Raw genomic sequence first — 6,267 nt, 5'->3', positions numbered from 1 at the left:
TGCGGTTGTCTTATTTTCACGACGGAAGCAGAATAATGTGCACACGAATGTACTGTGCATCGCATTGATATCTATGGGGCATTGTTATATCATTTATCATTGTGCAGACAACGCCTGAAACCAGCTATTTATTTCAGTGCAAAGACGGACAGCGGGATTATTCCCTGTGCAAATTGACTAAAGGACACAAACACTATGTTAATTACAAATGTTGAAAGAAGGTATCCATGCATTTTACGTTCTACAGTAAGCTAATAGTGATTACCTACTAGCATCAGTCCCACATTCCTTACTTACCATTGAACTATTATGCTCTGCCTATGGTCACAAAGTCATTTCCATAGCATCCCCAGCAAAATGGTGACACATCCTGACCTGTGACCCTAGTGAGGGCATCTTCACATATGGGACAATAAAAGGGCAGCCGCCACAGAATACATTTCCTGAGTAAACACAGCTGTCCTGACAACTAGCTTCCTCGTGTGTTAGTATAAGGCACAGTGCGTAGAATAGGGTTACCAGGTCAACCATTTCTACTTTGCCAAATATGAACCAGGCTACATGGGGGGGGGGGGGGGGGGGGGGGCAGGACAGATGCAGATTGCATGTCAGCAGTAATGATCATGAACCATGAATCCAGGCACATTCCATAGAACTCATGGTAGTATAGCCTACTTGGGGCAGCACAGATGGTGTAATGGTTAGCATTACTACCTCACAGCGCTGTGGAATATGTGTGCGCTATATAAATACCCGGTAAGAAATAATAAGGGTCTGGCTTCCTGTGACAGTAATAATGCCAGCTTTACAAGAGCTCACCTTTAACTTGTCCAATATATTAAAGAACACGGTTCAAGGACAGACTGAAAACCAGATTCACTACCCTGGCAAAGGTCACAAATGTAGTGAATCTATCGATAAGTTAGCTGCAGTATACAAGTCTGTTGTAGCGGATTGTCAGTGTATACATTCCCAGGCACTGATCACTGGTGGAAAGGGAAAAGGCGCCAATCCAATGCTCAGCAATGGAGAAAATGCTGTGCTGAAATACCTGTATACTCAACGTCTTTCCGGATGTCTCAACCTGGTGCCTAAGCTGATCATTTTGTGTTCTTACTTCTCTTCTCAGGCATTACACACTGCTCTTGGATGCTTCAAGTTGATTTTCAGTTTCTAAAGATATATCAGGTATATGAAGGTGGGAACAGAAGATCCAAGGGCAGAATTCAGGCTTAGACCTCAAGTGGTGAACCTGTGCCGCTCACTAATAACATCCTTTACATTTCAGGAATATTAATGTGGACTTAGTAAAGCCCCATATACACTCAAGGATATTGTGAAAGATATCGCTCAGAAATATAGGCTTCTGAGTGATATCAATCACAATATCGTCTAGTGTGTACATGCAATATCATTAATGCACGCTCCCACACAATTATTAATGATGATGATGTCTGCTGAACATGCTTGTCAATTTGGCTATATAGCCAAACAACCCACATGTTCAGCAGGTCCCGGTGATGTCACCGAACGATATCTTATATTGTTATCGTTCAGTGTCTATGCACAACATCGGGACTCATGGCCTATACTATTAATTATATTGGCCGCAGCTCCTATCATCCAGTGCAGTGATTTTCAACCTTTTTACCTTGTGGCACACTAAATAAGACTTTAAAATTGCCAAGGCACACCATGAAATCCCCACAGAAAAACACATTGGAAAAAAAAAAAAACATATTGGCTCCCACATTAAAAACAATCACACTGGTCCCCACAGGTAAAAAAAATAAAATACATTGGCCCTTTACATGAAAAGAAGAGACCAGTAAATAACATTTGAACTGGTGGTGGCTGTAAACGGGTTTGGGTATCTCTAGATCTGGGGGCACACTTGAGAACAGCTCAAGCCACACTGGTTGAAAAACACTGATCTAGTGTATATGGGGCTTAAATCATGAGAAATGGGCCACTTCGGAAATCTTGGGTAAATCTTGTTCTAATTGCTCTGCCCAATCTCGCCCAGGCCAAAATCTAGATCCAGATGCTTGCCATATACATGTAAATCCTTGAAATTCACCTGGGTGTGGACGTTTCTGAGTGTGTGGCCATGATGTACTGACTGCAGTTGTCAGGGTGTTTGTGTTATGAGGGCAAATGTTTGTGTTACTTGGAAAAACTCAGCACAGGGTAAGAAAGCCAGTAATAGAAATGTGTGTTTCCTAGTTATCCTCCCACTGTTCCTCAAAGGTAAATGCTGTATTGCAGGTAATGGTCAATTTTATATTGCTGGTCCATGATGTACACGTCCAGGGGGTACTACGGGAACGCTCTTAGAGGCGTATGCAATCTACTGCCGCAATTTCCGACATGGGAAATAGCGGCAGCTCCCTATTCAATACTGTCATTAGCGACAGCATTAATGCGGCATCACGGCAGAACAGGCCCGACTTCAGAAGCTGTCGGGCCTGTTCTGCCGATAACGGCTGTGGATTGTCGTTATCCAGGCCGCAGATCGACAATCCACGGCCGTTTTCACGGCAACGCACCCTTTGCGCCCATCGGCAGGTGGGACATTGAATCCCTTCTGTCGTTTTTGCGGTCGATCTGACCGCAAACGGGCCCGGATCACGGCTATCGGTGGGGATTAACAGATATCCCCCTTATCTGATTGTCCTTCATTTAAGAGTTGATCTATGCCAGGTTAAGGGGTATATTCAATCTGGGATCACGGCTGTCGATCCCCGCCGACAGCCGTGATCCGGGCCTGTTTGCGGTCAGATCGACCGCAAAACGACAGACGGGATTCCATTTCCCGCCTGCCGATGGGCGCAAAGGGGGCGTGACAGCAAAAATGGCTGTGGATTGTCGATCTGCGGCCCGGATAACGACAATCCACGGCCGTTATCGGCAGAACGGGCCCATTCTACCATGATCCTGCATCAATGCTGTCGCTAATGACAGCATTGAATAGGGAGCTGCCGCTATTTCCCATGTCGGAAATAGCGGCAGCAGATTGCATACCCCCCCCTTAATCCGTAAAATGTGTCATTGCTGGTTGCAACATCTGCCACATTTCCCAATCCATGGTTGTAACAGAGCACGTCCAACAGCCTTCTCCCTACATGTGCCTTAAGGTGCATATACACTTCTATTGGTTCATGTATTAAAAAAATCTTTCATATCGCACATACACACTGAACAATATCGCTCAGGAACATCCAAGGAGCCCCTGCTAACGTTACAGTTGTTTCAGGATATATCAAATTGAGCTACTTGCCCGAATGACAGGGGGCTTATTAACCATCCACACTCACACATATTGTCTGTAACATACACACTGACCAATAATTTTAAACAATATTGCTCACAAAGTCCAAAATGAGCCTTACCATTTAAAAAAAAAAATATACAAAAAAAAAAAAAAAAGAGAAAAAACCTTTAAAGTGGAGCAATAATTTCATAAAAATCATGTAACCTGGACCTTATTCTAGTTCACACGCCAAATTCACTCGCACAGCTGAGAATGGATGTTTTGCATACACATTCATTTGCAGTCTTGTGTGGGTACACCAAATCATTCGATGGTCACTGACCATCGAATGATTTGGCACGTACACGTAAAAATTATGATGCACGATGGTGCACGATGATAGGGAAACGATGATATGGTGCATATGGTGCACGATGATGAGGAAAATAGCTGCATACACACTGTGCATTTTCCCCAGGGTGGACAACTTTCCATAGCAGGATGCTATGGAAAGCCAACCCATCCATGCGGTCGCTCATCCGCTGGTAATACCGGGGTGATGCATCCACCGGCTGCCAACCCACAACCTCCACCATCACTGGTGGGTGCAAATTGGATTCGCACCCTGGCATCTGCACATGTGCAGACGCCAAACATCAGTCCCCTGTGCAAAAGCACAAGGGACCAAACGAACCAGAATAAGGTCCAATGTGCACACAATGTTACTGAAATGCTGCCCGGTATTTGTGTGACACTTGGCCTGATTCAGGAGTAGAAGCAATACTGATGTCAGTGCAGTTGCTTTCAGCTACTGTACATGTGCGATAACTCCAGCACACCCACACGGCACATGTGTACCAGATAGCAATGCTGCATACAAGGAGACGGATTCTGGTTTGGGAATAAAGTAAAAAAGAGAAAGTAACTGAGTATCAGGACAAACCATGTTGTATTGCAATGCAAGGGGGGAGAATACATACAGTAATTTGCATGCAGAGAAAATACCAGCTGCTTCTGCATGTAGCCAGTGGTGTATTGATAATGGGTGCAAAGTGCGTGGTACACACCGAGGGGAGCCCACACCGCACCCATTCTTTAATACTCAGCCTCCAGAGTCCCGTGATGACGGCAGTAGCAGTGTCAAAATTACGGGAAAAATGGCTGCGGCACCATTTTCCTGTCAGTTTGCGCATACACAGTAAACTGTGCACTAAGTGGCGGGTCGGCACTGCTCGGCCCATAGGACGCTGCACACGGGCCTCCTCCTCTCTTAAAGCACCCCTGCATGTAGCCCACAAATGCAGGACAGCTTTATTGTCACAGTGCAATCTACACTTACAGTTAGGACAAATCTAGCTCTCTGCACAGGATACAACTGCCCCACTGCAGCATGGTATTCTCAGGTGCAAGTTACAAAGTTATTGGCTCCTACTTTGGGCCTAATCTCAGGACAAATTTGATATCAAAATGGGCAAAACCATGTGCACTGCAGGTGGGGCAGATGTAACGTGTGCAGAGAGAGTTAAGAGGTGTACACACGGAGCGATCCGTCTAAGCGATTTTGACTACATAGTCAAAATTGCTTAGAAGGTTAGTAAAGATCGCTGGCAAGGTTAGACAAATCGTCCTATAAATATCGCTTGGTAAAAAAAAAAAAAAAAAAAGTTGCCAGCAGTGTGATCTCTAAGCTGTGAGCGCGCACACAACAACTCGACGAGCGTGCGCAAAGACATTACAACAGAGCGCACAAAGCAGCAGTGGTCCCTTTTTGCAGTTGTGGACTCAATTAATGTGTTTCACCCATTAACTACATTGTGTGCTGTGTTTTGAATGTTTAAATGTTTAATATCATTCTGAAGTAAAGTTAACACAAATGCTGAACGTAATTTTCCAGTTATATATAAGTGACGCACAAAAATGTTAATTTCCTTCCAAAGTTGCGCAGCCAAATCTTTTGCCGCACACAGCCTTCGTAAAATTAGAGGGAACATTGGTCGCCAGGCAAGAATAATTTGACTAGATCGCTGGCTGTCTAGTCAAAATAGCTGGTATTCATTGCTGAGGGAGATATTCACTAGGCGATCTGCAATGAATACCAACCAAGTATGTTAATTCTAGTATAATCAAAATCGCCCATAGGCAAAATCGCTTAGTCAAAGTCGCTCACTAGCAAAAATCACTCCGTGTGTACATCCCTTAACTCTCATTGCACATGTTACATCTGCCCCACCTACAGTGCAGCATAGTTTTGCCCATTTTGAGAACAAATTTATCCTACCATCAGGTCTGAATTATTCCCTTTATTCCCAAATCATATACAGGCCAGAAGTCACTAGCAGGAAAGCCAGCAGCGCACAAGAATGGGAGTTACTGGACAGTGGCCGGAAGTCTCCACAATGCAGATCCACATCCACAAGACGCCATGTTTAGAGGAATTGGAGAAAAAAACTCCGAGCAGGCTAGCGGCTGTCCCACAAGTTGTTGGTGCACAAGGCGGACCAAAATTAACATTTGCATATTATTGCAATAAACCCAATAGCAACTACGCCTAACTTGTGGCTGACAAAAGATTTCTAGAACCACTTGCTAGGGATGGCCATCATTGCCTTTGCCATCGATGGCAAAAGTGCAACTGACCATCGATAGTGTAGAAATATTCAGTGGATGACCATCGATATTTTTGCATATCGATTGTCATCCATTTTCTTTGATTGATTGGTCTCATCTACACATATATCAGCATGCACAATACCTAGTGATAAGGCAAAGTGGCAGCCAGCATGCAGCTGGCTCAACCCAAAGGGAAGGGACACCTAGGACACATTAAAGCTCTATGCCAGCCTGTCCGCACATGTGGTAAGGACTGGACCAGATACGAGTACACTCACTTGCACGAGCATACGCAGGTCACCGGCTGTATGTATTGCAAACTGCGTAGAATCCACAATCACACTCGCGTGCATTCACCTTCCTTCTGTAGGATACATGTAAACAGATCACCGGCCCAACACGCA

The sequence above is a fragment of the Crinia signifera genome, chromosome 4 (assembly GCF_055691185.1).
Source record: "Crinia signifera chromosome 4, ASM5569118v1, whole genome shotgun sequence".
In the NCBI taxonomy this organism is placed as follows: Eukaryota; Metazoa; Chordata; class Amphibia; order Anura; family Myobatrachidae; genus Crinia; species Crinia signifera.
This window is presented reverse-complemented; position numbering follows the sequence as displayed.